The sequence below is a fragment of the Chrysochloris asiatica genome, unplaced genomic scaffold (assembly GCF_000296735.1).
Source record: "Chrysochloris asiatica unplaced genomic scaffold, ChrAsi1.0 scaffold00213, whole genome shotgun sequence".
Classification (NCBI taxonomy): Eukaryota; Metazoa; Chordata; class Mammalia; order Afrosoricida; family Chrysochloridae; genus Chrysochloris; species Chrysochloris asiatica.
In genome coordinates, this window is record NW_006408731.1 from 4,605,160 (window position 1) to 4,622,137 (window position 16,978).

Below are 16,978 nucleotides of genomic sequence, written 5' to 3' on the forward strand. Positions count from 1 at the left end.
GGGGGGGGGGGGGGGGGGGGGGGGGGGGGGGGGGAGGGTGGCTTGGGTTTTTGTTTGTTTGTTTTTTAAAAGTCAGGGTAAATTCTGAAGCCTTCTAATATACTTTCTTTTATTGTGAATTTCCCAGAACTTTTGCCACAACCTTTGGTAACCACACCTGCACTCCGATACCCACACTCCTGAAGATCATTTCAGTGTTGTTGCAGGTTTCTAAAGCTCAATTTTCTAGAGCCATGTAACTTCACCCAGGTGCTTTGAAAATTGCCTATGCACTGAATTGTAAGTGATCCCTAAAAGTTGAGACTCTAAACGGTACCACAAAGGGAGCTGTTCAGATTACTCAACAACTCTTACAAGAGCCTCCCGCACAGGGATGAAAATGTATGGGCCTAGAAGGAGGAATTTTCAAAAGCGGCTGCATAGTATTTGATGTGACTTTCATCCTCGAATCTTATTTTTAAATCCACTATAACACCCCCACACACATACACTCAAGTGTGTAACACATAATTTAACATATTGGATCTCAATGATCGGATAAACTGCCCTACTAGAAACAACCCACTTCTGTGTAGATATCAGAGCTAAGCGTCTCCTGCCATCTTTACTTGCTTGGAAAGCATTCTGCAATTCCAAGACTAGTTTTTTGGCAATTGTGGTTATCTGTACTACTTAACTGAGTATGATTGAGTCTCTCAATACGTGTACCCAAAACAAAACCCAATTTCCCCTCTTATTTCAAATGTTTTCAGTTGGTTAAAACAGGTTCGCTAAAATCACTGGTTGGGTTCCTCGGCGAGCCTGCAAAATATACTTTTTGTTGTTAAATGCCGTTGAATCAGTTTAGACTCATAGTGACCCTGTATAGGGTTTTTGAGGAACAAGTGGTGAGCTGGAGCCATTGATCTTGCAATTCAAACGAACTCGTGCTGATCCTACAGCGCCACACCATGATTTAATACCTTTAAAAACATAATTTTCCATGAATCTATAACAAAGGAGAAGAAGCTATGTTTTTAAAAGGTACTGCTGCTTTGAAAGGAAAAAAAGGTCTGAACGCCATTGACTGAGACGGATGTCGCCTGAAAGTTGCTGCATGACATGAATTCCAGAGTGGAAGTTAGTACGACAAGGTTGTGCTCTTGAATCAGGTTAGTTATTAGTGATCAGGGAATTAGAAAAAAATTAAACCGACTGCCCACGTAGTGGGCATGGCCTAATACAAACCATCAATGATTCCCATGCCAGACAAGATCGGAGATCAAAAATAAGTCATAATTAAGTGGAATGACATGTTTGCAAAACTTCTGGGTGAGAGATATTCCCCTCCTTCTCTTATTTAATGTACAAGGGAGACTTCAAAAAGTTCATGGGATTTTTCCATTATCTTCCCTCCCCCCAATTTTCCATTAATTTTTTTAAAGTTTTTATTTTAAAAAGGTAGTAGAGTAAGGTTTAGTTTGAAGGAAAGGCATTACTACTCTGAAAATATTTTACAGATATATGTTACCCAAAGTAACATATTCAAGATGTTTTTAAAGTTAACTTAAAATCACTCAACATTTTGAGCACCTATTAAGATGCTCAAAAGTAAAAATGAATATGTACACACACATACATATATATATGTATATATATACACACACACACACACACACACACACACATAAATATATATGGAAAACATTCCAGATGTTTCAAAAGAAAACAGAGGAATAATAGGTGAATCGTTTGAAAGAAAACCAATGAATTGCCCGAAGAGTTAACATTTATATACTATTCTTCCCTACTAAATCGCATTAAGGACGGTCTGTTTCTGACCTTTTTTTTTTAACTAAGGGGATGGAAGACCCAAGTTTCTGACCTTTTTTTTAACTAAGGGGATGGAAGACCCAAAGGGTTGGCAAAGATGATATAACCCAAGTTCCGAAAACAAACATTAAAAACAAAGCTGAGACCGAGAATGGACCTTCCACAAACTTCAGAGCCACAATCAAGGAAAGAACAAGGAACCACATTCCTCCCCCTTGCTGCAACAAAATGGTACCACTCAGCCCGCCCACAGCACTTTTCTACTCAGCTGGGTTTAATAATTCATTGCCATGGCCACACAGAACTCAGACACCCTACTCACAGTTATGAGAATTATCAGCAAAGTTAGCAGGGATGCTCGGGACACAGTTCTCCTAGTCCGGATTCCCTCTCCTCAGTTGTGTCCACAGACTGCCTGGTCAATGGTACAAAGTTCTTCCAGGGCTGCTGAGAAATGCCCACAGGACACACCACTCCACCATGAGCCTGAAGTCACTCAGCTCTCGCTCCATGGGTCAGCCAACCTAAGCCGCCGCCTCCCTCAATTAAAGGCCTAGAGGCGCCCCACGCTACAAACAAGCCTCCTGCCCAAAGTCACTCAATTTTACTTGCTCTGTGGGCTCGGAAGTCCGCCAGTCTGTCTGGTGTTCTGGCTCCTCTGACACACCTCCAGTGTCACAGCTTTCTGTCCCTGGGTCGAGGAGATTCAATGAGCAGGGATCGCAGGAGCCAAAGGATGCACGCCACTCCTAGTTCTTCTTGGATGGTAATTAAGCTCCTACCTGCAGCATCTGAGATGGCTCATTTTAAACGCAACACGATGGTACCATTGACCAATCGCCTCATTAGATTCCCAAGTGTTCCCAATCACAAGCCTGTTAACAATCACTCACAAGTGAATCACATAATCCATTAGTATTTTCCCCCACCCCCACCCTCACCGCCCCCGCACCTTCTCTTAGCCAAGCCTACCAGGAAAAAGTTGTTTGGTTGATATTTGTAAAGACTATGACTAGAAGAGACCTTAAATAATTGAATACACTGAATCTCCAGACAAGCAACATCTGGAGTGTGGCTGGGACAAGGTCACCAGGGACCTTGTTCTCTCCTGATAATATTTTCTTTCAAAGTCTTTTTTTAATAGGAACAATTTTTTTAAGGTCTAGACAATATACCAAATGCTGCTGAAGACTTGGAGAAACAGGATCACTCATACATACAATGCTTGTGGGACTATGTAATCACACAGGCACTCTGCAAAACAGTCTACCAATTGCTTCTAAAACGTAACATGCAATTACACTACATAATCCAGCAATAGCACTTCAGGGAATTTATCCACACAAAAACTTGTAGTACACAAATATCATTGTTTTTCTTAGCTGTCCTTGAGTTCACCTCTGATCCTGACACTTGACATTTCTTTGCACAGTACGTTCAGACTGTTGTGAGCCATAGGATTTCAGTGGCTGATTTTCAGAAGTAGATCATCAGGCCCTTCTTCCTAGTCTTAGTCTGGAAGTGGGGCTGAAATCTGTTCAGCATCACAGCAACATGCAAACCTCCACTGAGACCGATAGTGATAGACCTTGAGGTGTACGGGCCAGGATTCCAACTCAGGTGTCTAGCATGAAAAGCAAGAATTCCAACACTGAACCCCTACTGCTCTCATGTAAATGTGCCCGGCAACTTTATTCCTAATAGCCTCAAACTGGAGACAACCCAGAAGCCCTTTACTGAGTGAATGGTTAAACTATGGTATACACATTTTATGGACTGCTGCTGCCGCATACCACTGAGTTGGTTCCGATCCTGTACAGGGTTTCCAAAGCTGTCAGTCTTTACAGAGGCAGAAAGCCTCATCTTACTTCCACAGAATGATGGGTGGATTTGAATCGCTGATCAGGCTTGTAGTTAGCAGCCTAATGCATAACCCATCATGCTACCAGGACTCCTATGGAATACTACCCTGCATTTAAAAAACGAAAATGTACTTGATGAAACAAATTGGATGAATGTTTAGAAAACTTTGCCGAGTGAAAACAAATCCAAATTCCAAAGGCTGTGTACTGTTGTTGTTGTTATGTACCATGGAGTCGGTTCCGACCCATAGCGACCCTGAACAGGGTTTCCGAGGCTGTAAATCTTTACGAGAGCAGAAAGCCTCATCTTTCTCCCACAGAACAGCTGGTAGTTTCGAACTGCTGACATTGCAGTTCGCAGCCCGATTCATAACCACTGCACTACCACAGCTGTACTGTATGATTCCTTTTATAGAGCATTCTTGAAATGATAAAATGGTAGAGAAGTCTAGAGAAATGGAGAACAGATTAGCTGTTGACAGAAGGCAGGACAGGGAGAGATTAGGTAGGTTTAGAGGAAACTGTGAGGGATTCTTGTGATGACAGAAACAATGTATCAATTTCAATATCTGGGTCATCATACTGTTGTATAATTATGTTGCCATTGAAGGGACTAGGTAAAGAACACAAGGAATCTCTGTATTATTTCTTACAACTGAATCCATAATTATTTCCAAATGAAAATTTAAGTCTATTTTTAAATTAAATTAAAAGACTTTTTTTTACAATCCCCCACACCTGCCCCTACTGCCATCAAGTCAATTCCAAGTCACAACAACCCTACAGGACAGAGGAGAACGACTCCACAGGGTTTCCGAGACTATAAATCTTAACAGGAGTAGACAGCCTTATCTTCCCTGGTGGTTTTGAACCACCGAACTTATGGTTAGCAGCCCAATGCTTAATCTGCTGTGCCACCAGGGAATCCTTTAATTAAAAAAAAACAAAAATTAATCCAGATACTGCAAAATTTAGGTGAAGATCTAGTTAGCAACTGGGAGAAAGGAAGAAGAGTCTAAGAAATACAGAATCACTTCTTTATGGCATCCCTTAAAGATAAGAGATAACAGAGCTAGGCAGTTACAGCAATAGATGACACACCTGCCGTGCCAGGGTTGCTTACTCAGGACCCTGATGCACTGAAAAAGCACAGGGCTAAAGGGCTGGTCCCCAGGAGAACACTCCTGTTGATGGATAGCCTGTTCCTTCATTCCTTGAAACTGGCCTAAGAAACCTCAGCTCAGTCCTATCCAGGTTTCCCAGCCAATGGTCAGTAGAGTCTGTGGCCTCAAATAAGTTTGGGAAAGACAGCATAGACCATCCCATTCTTAGAATTGTTGTTGTAAGTGCCCCAGAGTCAGTTCCAACTCAAAGGGACCCTATATATATAGCAGGGGTGGAGAGGCTTTTTTTGGCGAAAATTCATAGCATCATTTGTAGGCCACACAAAATTATCTACTTAAAAATTAGCCTTCTATATTTGGTTAAACATTTAATTAACTCATTCCTAATGTGATGGCTGGAGCTGCAGGTGCCTTGGCAGAGCCAGACCAAATTATTTTGGGGGACTTATACGACCCATGGAGTCAGACGTTCACCACTCGTGCTGTATAGGGTTTCCAAGGCTGTAAATCATTGTGGGTTTTGCAAAAAGCCTCATCTTTCTCTTGCAGAGTGGCTTGTAGATCAAACACTAACCTTGTGGTTCACAGACCAGTGTGCTTAGCCTATAGAGCCACCATGCTCCCCTTACAATGCATATTGTTGTTGGTAAGTGCCATGCAGTCAGTTCCGAATCATAGAGAGAAGCAGATGGTGGGTTTGAACCACTACTTGCAGTTATAAGTCTACTACTGATCTATAGTACCACCCAAGGGCCCCTAACAGTGCATGTTGTTGTTGTTGTCAAGTGCCGTCGAGTCAATTCCGACCCATAGTGACCCTATATAGGGTTTCCAAGGAGCAGCTGGTAAGCTTGAACCGCCAACCTTGCAGTTGAAACAGCTTTGCAGTCTGGTGCATTAACCCACAGCACCACAGAGATCTATTAATAGCTCAGGGAAAAACCCTGCAGTAAAGAAATGGGTTTATTGTTTGTTTAACATCCCAATAGCACACTTATTTCCCCTAAACGGAATTTCTCACTGATTAAATGTGACCAGATCATATCTTAAGATCTCTGAACCTAATTCTAAGAAACACACCACAGATTATCAGTAAACCTTCCTGTCTTGTGGCCCTCAATAATGGCAGCATACAGTTGGACTTGGGAAAGGTTGCCACTAAGTACACAGGATATTTTGGTTCCTCCTGCTTTAACATTTGTTGGGTGTTCACTGTATGCTGGACATAATGCTAAGGAGCCCTAGTAGTGCTGTAGGGTAAGCACTGAATTGCTAACTGCAGCCACTCCTCAGAAGAAAGATGAGCTTTCTGTTCCCATCAAAGCTTACAGTCGCAGATGTCTATACAGGGTCGCTAAGATTCAGAATTGACTCCACGGCAATGAGACGAGTGAGCGAGCGAGTGAGGCATAATGAAGGTAGGATGGTTCATTGGAAGAATTCTCATCCTGGTGTGGTGCTGTCGGATCCGCACTGGACTGCGAATCACAAGGTCAGCAGTTCAAACATCCCAGCAACTCCTTGGAAACTCAGGGTCACCATGATTTGGAACCAACTAGATGGCACTGAATAACAACAACATGAAGAAGATTGGGACTTGATTTCCAGCCAATACATCACATGTACAGTCACTACACGTATTTCAATAGAGGCTTTCGTGTTTCTATGATTTTCAGCTTTGTTTCAGCAAAGCTTACAGGCTAGAAGAAAGACGAGGTAATCTACTTCCAAAAGTCAGCCAATGAAAAACCCTATAGAGCATAAACATCCTATTCACCCAATCATGGGGATAGACTGTTCTAGGGTGTATGGAGGTCCCCAGTAGTCAGGGGCTGAGGAGATGGCAGCTAACAACAAAACAATAGACACTGTGCTCAAAGTGATTGAATATAACCCAGTTAACTTTCAAAGCAACTGAAAAAGATACTATTATGACCCCCTAGTCCATTGGAGAATACAAGTGAGGCCTAAACTGTTACAAAAAGTGGCAGGGCTGCAATTTGAACCAGGTGTGATTCCAAAGTCCACGCCCTTACCCACTGAGCGCTACTGCCTCCCTAGAGAAGGATGAATAAAGTTCACGTGCCGGTCATTAGAAACAGGTGGCAACAAGAGACCTGTTTAACCAGCCCCAACCTTCACCTGATATCCAGCCTGCAAGGAAAGCAGTTGGGTTTTCTGCCTGACCATTCCCCATGTATAGTTTGTTCCTGTGGTATTTAGTATGTTTCTCTCCAGGCCTTTGCACATTCTGTTTCCTCTGTCCACTGCCTTCCGTCGGCTAACTACTTCTGACCCATCCAGTGGCAGCTTACATTTTCTTTCTGGAAATCATCCCTGAATAAGGCTTTCCTCCTGCATACTCTCACATCCCAGGCATAGCGTATCTCAAACCACGCCCTGTTTCTATCATTAATCACTCCAAGTAGCTACAAGCTCTGGACCCCATGAAGTCAAAGACTGTCTGCCTTGTATATATTGTGCACTGGCACACAGGTATTCAATAAAAGTGGAGCAAATGAATGTGTAAACCAATCAATCACATCAAACAAGGACAAGGAGTACTGGGCCTTCTACAGTTCAAATCTTCCCAATCATAGGGTGAAAGTTTGCCACCACTGAACAATGAGCCTAAGAAGGTTTTCTTCTTTGTTTTGAAGATGGTTAAGACATAGGCTCTAGGTGAAACCGATTTGGGTTCAAATCCCAGCTTGGTCACTAACTAGCTGGATGGTCTGAAGCAAACTACTTTAGCCTCTTTGAATCTCAATTTCCTCATCTCTAAAATGGAGCTATTAAAAGTGCCTCATAAAATTGTTGTGAGAATCATACAAGGTAATGCAGACTTCAGTGTTCATTGCAGGATTAAGAGCTCAGCTGTTAACCAAAAACTTGGCTGTTTAGCACTGAAGGATAAGCACTGGGATGCAAAGTAAGTTTGAACCCCACAGTTGGTGGTTCAAACCCACCAGCCAGCTCCTTGGAAACCCTAGAGAGGGTCACCATGAGTCAGAACCCACTTGACAACATATAACAACAACAACAGAAGCATCTCAGAAGGCCTGGAAATCTGCTATAAAAATTCAGTCATTGAAAATCTTAAAGAGCTCAGACTTGATGCTAACAGATACTGGTTTGGTGTGGGGTGTTGGTTTTTTTGCTTTTGGGGGGTTTTTTTATGAGGATGAAAAGAAAGAAGATGATGACAATGGGAAAGTTGTTATTGTTGTTAAGTGCTGTCGAGTCGATTCTGACTCATAGTGACCCTGTACAGGGTTCCGAGGAGTAACTGTTAGGTCTGAACTGCTGACCTGTGGTTCAGTCCATTGCTTATCCTACAGCACCACACCAGAAGCTAGAAACAGAATAGTCTCAAAGCATAAAAAGATGGGGCCAAGTAGCATACAACATTGTTTTTGTTGTTTAGTGTCATCTTGTTGGTTCTGACCCATAGCGATCCTGTATACGGTTTCCAAGAAGCAGCTAGTAAGCCTGAACCACCGGCCTTACAGTTCAAACCAACTTTGCAGTACAGTGCATTAACCCACAGTGCTACACAAGGACTCCAGCATATAACATAGCTCCCTTTATAAGAGAGAACTATCAGGGAGCTAATTTATTCCTGGTGTGGCACTGTAGGATCAGCACTGGACTGCAAACTACAAAGTCAGCAGGTCAAACCCACTAGCTGCTCCTCAGGACCCCCATACAGTGTCACTATGAGTTGGAATCGACTCAACAGCATTAAACAACTACAACAACAGTGGAAAGGAATAAGAAATAACCTGATGCTGAATCTATTTCAATTCATAGCAACCCCTATAGGACAGTATAGAACTGTCACATGGAATTTCAAGGCCATAATCTTTACAAAAGCATATTGTCACATCTTTCTCCCAAGAAGCAGCTGGTAGGTTTGAACCCTGACCTTTTGGTTAAGAGCCAAGTGCTTAACCATTGCACCACTGCTCACTAGCATTGAGTCAATCCTAACTCACAGAGACCCTATAGGACAAAGCAAAGCCGCTCTAAAAAAAAAAAAAAATACACTGGAAATATTAAGACAACTCACTTAGAACCTATTTGAGAGGACTGACATCTCAAAGTCAGTCAGAAGTACATATTATAAGGAGATTTCCCCATGTTTTGATGAAGCAACTGAATCCCTCCAAATTAAAAAATGCCAAAACCACAATTTATAATGGTTAATTCTTATATCATCTTGCTCAAACTTGAAGACTGTCAGAATAAGCGAGACCTTGAGTATTTCTATTAGTAATTCTTGTCCATGTAAGTAATAGTCAAGAAAAGTTTACACCAAGCTTCTAAAATTGCCCAGATTCTAGATTTGAGAAGATAAGTACCGCAGTTCAAATACATCTATATTTTGCTTATAGCATTAACTGTTTCCAATGTTAAGAAGAGCCCAAAAATCTTACTACTAAATGACAACCATAATGATTTTGAAATGGTCCGAATTTTAATCTATGAAGGGACTTCAAAGAGTTTGTTGGAAAATGGAATGAAAAGATAATGTAACTTTTTCCATGAATTATTTTAAGTCCTCTTGTCTTGTGCATTTAAATTTGTCTTTGAAAAATTTACCATTGTGAATCTTAGTCTTGACATGGATTTATTCTGTGATGAGAAATGTCTACTCCAAATTATACCACTTGTTCATCTGTTGTAGCAAACACTACTTCAATTATTTAAGTTCACACAGAGCTGGGTCCGGGGTCCTGGTGTGGCGCTGCAGGATATGCACTGGACAGCAAGGTCCATTTGAAATGCAAGGTCAGCAGTTCAAACTCACCTGCTGCTCCTTGGAAACCCTATACAGGATCACTATGAGTTGGAATTGACTCAACGGTACATAACATCAACAGAGGTGGGTCCACATAAGTAAAATACTAAACGTATGAAACAGCAAAGGCAAAGTAACAAATCGGTCCTCAGACCTTTTGAACAACATATAGAACACAGAACTAACATTGCAGAAATTTTCTTCTCTATCCATTATCACCTCCAAATCTTATGGCTCCACAGCATACGCAGAAACATAATTTTTAAAAATCAAAGTGAAATAACCCAGAATGATGGCAGTATCCATTCCTACTATTGATAACCTTAAATACACTATAAATGTAAGTACATTTGGTTGTAAGGCAAAAGTTACTCAAATTTTCCCACTGTAGTGCCTTTGCCACTCCGATGTGTATACAGGTTGTGCACAAATAACAGTCCTCCTTCAAGAGCACAGGCCTTCCTTAGAGAGGCAGTCACACATCCTAGAGTTAAATATCTTAACAGATTCTCAAGACTGATGCTATCAGAAAGCGCTTCAAATTCCGTGGCAACTGCAACTGAAGAAAACACATATTAAAAATATTCTCTTTCAATGACACATGCTTGAGATTTGTTTTGAAATAATCCAGGATGGAGAGAGGAGGGCAGGGAGGAGAAACTGTGGGGGAGATATAAAACAATATTGGGACAATGCTAAAACTTGTGGAAGCTGGAGGACAAGCACACAAGGGCTCAATAAATCACATTCCACTTCCTGTTTGAAAATTAGAGTATTCTCTTGCAACACAAGATTTATCCACCTAAATTTACATTTAGGTTTGCCACAATCCCAGCCTTGTTGTTGATAGCTACTGTCAAGAGGGTCCCCAATTCAAGGTAACCTCATGCACAATGCTCCTGCACCATCACCCCATGACTGGTCAGGGATCAGACTGTTGTGACTCGAGGGTTTTCAATGGCTGGTTTTATGAAGTAGACCGCCAGGCCTTTCTTCCTGGTCTATTTTTGTCTGAACGCTCCACTGAAGCCTGCTCAGCATCAGAGTGACATGCAAGCCTCAAACGATGATCTCAACTTTGTTACTGGTTAGTGCCATTGAGTCCATTCCGACTCACAGCAACTCTGCACAGGATTTCCAAGGAGGGGCTCATTAGGCGATCCTCTGGTTAGCTCTCCAGTGCTCATCCTACAGTGCCACACCAGGATCACAACTTAGACACCACTGAAATACAACAAAAAATTTTTACCTGTCTAAAGGCATAACTCTGGTGTGGCGCTGTAGGATAAGCACAAGATTGTAGGATAACCACAAAGTCAGCAGTTTATACCCACCAGAGCTGCTCTCAGAAATCCTATTCAGGTTCCCTATAAGTGGGAAGTGACTTGAGAGCACACAGTAACAATGGTACAGCTCAGTCATTGAGAACTCCCTAAGAACCCTGTGCCCCAAAAGGTTCAATCTCCCAGCTCCACAGCCCACCTCTCAAAAGCTGGAGAGAACCTCAAGTTCAGTGTGAGCATACTAACAGTCATTTTGCTCTGAAACACCAAAAAAACCTATATAAAATGCCAAAGGTTTGGTTCAGACTCCCAGACGGATGCAGAGGTAACATTTGAGAAAATGTAATTAAATGATTAAACTGACATGAGATGGATTTGTAAAACCCCTCCCTAAGTCCTTACAAATAAAGTCATTGACAATCAGCCACAACAGCAAAAATGATTAAGTCAGCACCACTGAACATCAAACAATATGAACATTGACTTTAGGTGAGGTGATTATTACAACTTTGTGTAATACAATTTAAAAATCTCTACAATTCAAATTAACCTAGTATGAGCTTCCAATGAACAACCAATTAATCCAGGACAAAATGGTCCTTAGGCTTTTGAACAACATATAAAACACAGGAAGAGGACAAGTGTTGCATATGAATTAAGTCATCATCAAACAATGAAGAGGGTAAAAACAAAACAAAACACGTTCATTTGCCAACATTTTAATAAAAATAAGCAATAAGCCTTACCAGGACTTTGTTTTCAACTTTGTCTCCTTTGACTTCCAACTTTACTTTCTTCTTCACTGCAATTTTTATCTTTCTTCCAATAACATCCTTTATGCTTTCTGAAAGGGAAACATTCCATCATATTGTATTCTTTCATTAACATAAGGAAAATAAGTATCAGAGAGGAGAGACTACTTGGAGAATTTTGGGTTGTTTTATTATTATAGTCTTTGTTTGTTTGTTTGTTATTATTTGCTTATTTTGCAAGCTTGATAGTTATCAGTCATCAAATATTTAATGAATACCTACTGTGTGCCTTGTATGTGTGCTCCGATGTTGAGGCAAACATAAAAGCATGTGCTATAATCCCAGTCCCTGTGAGGCATTATCTTGTTGGGAAAATAGGATGCATCCACAAGAAAAAAGGAAGCACAAGGCAGTACTAATGAAGACAATATTGCATGCAGACCATATGACAATTGTTACTAGCTGTTGTCTAGTCGGACCTCAACTCGTGGCAGCCCCAGAACCAAATGCTGCCTGCCCTGCACCATTCCTCACAGGGTTTTTATTGGCTGATTCTCAGTAGATTCCTTCTTAGTCTGGAATCTCCACTAAAGCCTATGAAGCCTATTCAGCATCACAGTAATACACAAGCCTCCATGACAGACAGGCATTGGCTGGGCATGGGGGCAGTGGCTGGGAATCAAACTCAGGTCTCCCACACAGAAGGTGAAAATTCTACCAGTGAACCGCCAATGCCCTCAACATTCGAGGCTGTTGTTAAGTGTTGTCCAGTCAGTTCATAGTAACCCTGTATAGGGCTTCCAAGGAGTGGCTGGTGAGTTTGAACTGCCGACCTTGCAGTTCAAACTGACATTGCGGTCCAGTGCTTATCCTACAGCACCACGCATATTTACAATATTGTTGGTGTTGTTAAGTGTTGTGGAGGCAATTCCAATTCAAAGCAATTCTATATAGGGTTTCTGAGGAGCTGCTGGTAAGTTTAAACCACTGACCTTGCAGTTCAAACTGACCTTTTGTAGGGATTGTTAAATTCCCTCAGTCCTTAAACTGGTCTCCTTGTGTATCATCTACTAAACCTCCTGCCTTAGAGCTGATTCTGACATAGAACAACACTATAGGACAGAGGAGAACTGCTTTTTAGGGTTCCTGAGGGTGTGAATCTTTATGGAAGTAGACTGCCTCATCCCGCTGGTAGGTCACACATCACACCTTTTGGTTAGTAACCTAATGCTTAACCCACTGTACCACCAGGGTGCATTCTGTTGATTATAGTTGTTAAGTGCCATCAAGTCGGTTCGAACTTATAGCGATCCTGTATATGGTTTCCAAGGCTGTAAATCTTTGTGGGAGCAGGAAGCCTCATCTTTCTCCCATGGAAAGGATGGTAAGTTCAAACCACCAACCTTGTGGTTTGCATTCCCTCCAGAGCCTCCTCACTCCCTCTGCTGATCATGGTGATGGTGGTGGTGATTACATGCAAGTCATAGCAACCCTCTATAGGGTTTCCGAGGAGCAGTCGAATGCTTGTCTTACAAAGGAACATCAGGACTCCTATGTTGAGTATTGTTGTTGTTGTTAAAAGCCATGGGACTGATTCCGTCCCACAGCGACCCTTTTAGAGCTTACAAGAAATGGCTGGTAAGTTTGAACCACCGACCTTGTAATTCAAACTGACCTTGCAGTCAAGTGCTTATCCTACAGTGCCACATACAAATACTACCCTTTCGTTCAAGTGCCTTGACAAAGATAATGGGAAATTTAGCAAAGAGCCAGAACTGGACCAAACGATTTAGCCAGGTAAGGGTACTCCCAGCCAATCTGTCCTACCTAAGTCATCACAGCACAATACCCCAAAAGTGCAAACCCTCCCCTAGAGTAGTCAAAAGCAATGGAAAAGCAAAAACACAGGAGACGACACAGTTGAATTTTTGGCTGAAGGCAAGATGGTCTTGCTGGGACTTCCATGATACCCCAAACTACACAGATCCAAACCAAACTCACAATCTTCCCTTATGGTCACAAATGAAGCTGGCAACTTTACAGGGTTATCTCCAATACCCTTCTCTGATAGGGAGTCAGTCACCAAGTCTTGTAGAATCTACCTCCTGAACAGCTCCTGACCCCTTGGCATGATGCTGGATTCAAGCCCAAAGATTTGAGTATATGGCCTCCAATTTATCAACCCCATAACCAAATGTTGTTCTTGTTAAGTGCAGTTGTGTCAGTTACAGATCATACTGACCCCTGAATTAAGGTTTCCAAGCAGTGGTTGGTGGGTTTGAACCATCAACCTTGCAGTCAGCAGCCCAGTGCTTATCCTACAGCACCACACCAGGATGCCCCATAACCAAACTGTTGTTGTTAAGTGTCGTAGAGTCGGTACCTACTCATAGTGACCCTGTTTCCTATGCATAGCTAGTGGGTTTGAGCTGCTGGTCCTGTGATTCATAGTCCAGTGCTGATCCTAGAGCACCACACCAGGAGTCTTAACCAAAGGTTGTTGGTAGGTGCCATCAAGTTGGTTCCAACTCATAACAACCCTGCATAAAGTTTCCAAGGAGTGGCTGTTGTATTTGAACTGCCAACCTTGTGGTTCAAATTAACCTTGTGGTCCAGCACTTTATTCCATAGTGCCACACCAGGAGTCCTAACCAAATAGACCCTACCAAAAAGCATGAGGCTGATCATTTCATACCTGGTCTAAAATTCTCCATTGAGTCATAGTCCTCTTTCATTAATAAGATGAACTCAAACCTCCTAGTGTGCTAGTCAAGACCTTTCACACCTTCTCAGCTCAATGAGTGAGTATACACTCTTAATATTCAATCCCTGACATCTCCATCTTTTGTGTCCCCATGCTTTCGTAGAAATTGTTGTCTTTCCTAGAATGCCCTTTTCCTATTCTCTTCCTGATTACATTCTACTTATCCTTTACATCTACCTCAATGACCACACCCCTTTGTAAATCATAAATTTTCCTTCAATTTCCCTAGGGTTCATATCTCCCTAAAAAACCCTGGTGGTGGGTAGTGGTTAAAGTGCTCAGCTGATAATGGAAAGATTGGTGGTTCAACCCACCAGCTGCTCCATGGGACGAAGATGTAGCAGTAAGTTTCTATAAAGATTATACAGCCTTGAAAACTCTATGGGGCAGTCCTATTTTATTCCATAGGGTCGCTATGAGTCAGAATTGACTTCAGAGCAGTGGCTGGGAATAGCTCCCTCCTTTAGGCTTCCATAGTACTGCATTTTCTCTTTTTTGGTTTATTCGTGTATTCAATCAATATATTTATACTAAGGTATTTCCTGAGCCCTGGGGGCTGAATTAGCCCCTAAAATGATTGCTCTGAGATAATCTTTAAACCTTTAAGCCTAAAACAAAAATATTCCTTGAAGTCTTCTTAAATAGTTCTTAGTATAGACTTTGTTTTTGCTCGGTGCCATTGAGTTGCTTCCAACTTGTTTGTTGTTAATGTGCCGTGGAGTCAATTCCGATTCATAGCGACCCTGTATCCGAGGCTATAAATTTTTACGGGAGCAGAAAGCCTCATCTTTCTCCCACGGAACTGCTGGTAGTTTCAAACTGCTGACCGTGAGATTAGCAGCCCGATTTGTAACTACTACGCTACCAGAGCTCCGATTTGTAGCAACACTATATACAACAGAACGAAATAGTGCCCAATCCTGCGCCATCCTTACCATCATTTTTATGAACCCACTTTGCAGCCATTATGCCAATCTGCCTCATTTTCAGTTTTTTGTGAAAAGAAAAAAGAATGTCTGTTTTGAGTATTTAAAATTTCTCTACATGGTATCAAATTGAAAACAGCAACTCAAAAGATGAGATGGGAAACTTAGGAGCAGTGAGTTTGTGTTAATGGTGGAGGAACAATTTGGAAAAGTGAGCATGGTTGTACAACTTGAATATAAGCAATGTCACTGTATTATTGTACATGTAGAAAATTACTGAATTGGTGTGTGCTCTGCTGTGTATATTCTCAACTACAAAAACAAAATAATTAAAAATAAAAAAAAAAGGAGTACTTTATCTATGCCAGTTACTCTACTAGGTGCTGGGATAGAGAAAGCTCCTGCCTTTTACAGGAATTTACAGTCTAGCGGGAGGAACCCTGGTAGCACAGTGAGCTGCTAACCACAAGGTCAGCAGTTTGAATCTACCAGCTACTTATCAGGAGATAGATAAGGTTTTCTGCTCCCATAAACACCACCACCACCACCATAGACTAGTGGAGGAGACAGATGGTTGGCCTTAAATATAGCTACACACAGTACTATGGAATTGTGGACCAGAAGATACATGAAGGTTACTGGGAAGAGGGGATGCCTGAGTTGAATCTTGAAGGTCTACGACACAGGTCACTGCTATCCAAATTTGTTGTTATTTGCCATTGGGTCAACACCAACTCATGTAACAAAACAACACATGGCAGTCCTGTACCATCTTCATGATTGTTGGTATGTTTCACAACAGGTTTCCAAAGTACAGTGCGATCCACTGAGGTGCAGGAATAGCAGAACATTCACTTCTATTTGCAACATATAATTTTTGGAATTTAAATAATATATGGATATAATTTAACAAATAAGTAGATGTTTGTGAAGGGATGGTCAAAGTTATCTTATTGGGAACACGACATTCCAAAAGTTTAGAGTCATCACATTAGATAACAAAAGTGACAAGGGGAGGAAAGAGCATTGTTGTATAGAGAAGGACAGGAAACCAGGAGAAAGCACAGCATGGTCAGAGAACAGAAATGAGGTGGGTTGTGTAGGGAAAGGGATCCGTAGAGGAGCTGGCTGGACTCTTAGTTCTTTATGCAGCCCCTATCTTATCAGAACTCAAAACATACCCAGGATACGACTCCTCCCTCCCCTGAAACAAGATATTAAAGTGCCTTCCTTTCATTTTGGTGGTAGGACTTGAGCATCTGAAACAGACTTGACTCACTTGTATATGCATGCATGTAAGGAGAGACTAGAAAGTTAAAGGTTACTATCTCCAAGGGACATTTTTTAAAAAACTTTATTTTTACTTGCATTAAAAAAATTTTTTTGACCAAAAAAATACCTGTATCAATTTCAGAAAGATACACAATACATATTTCAAATGCCTTTTTGAGATTCTTTCCAAGGAGCCCTGGTGTTGTTGTTGTTAAGTGCCATTGAGTCGATTCTGACCCATAGCAACCCTATATAGGGTTTCCAAAGAGCAGCTTGAACCACCGACCTTGCAGTTCAAACAACTTTGCAGCCTGACACATTAATCCACAGAGCCACACATTGTAGTGGGTTACAAAAAAACCACAAGGTCAGCAGTTCA

General features: G+C 41.6%; 1 protein-coding gene across 1 annotated transcript in view; it reads right to left on the reverse strand.

The window, feature by feature from the left end:
- LRRC16A (leucine rich repeat containing 16A) overlaps positions 1-11,723 on the reverse strand; it is a 441,803-nt gene extending 430,080 nt beyond the window's left edge. Inside the window, exon 1 of the mRNA XM_006872823.1 lies at positions 11,632-11,723. The gene's annotated coding sequence lies outside the window, so the exon portion shown is untranslated. The remainder of the gene's footprint in view (positions 1-11,631) is intronic.
- Between the last annotated feature and the right edge of the window lie 5,255 nt (positions 11,724-16,978).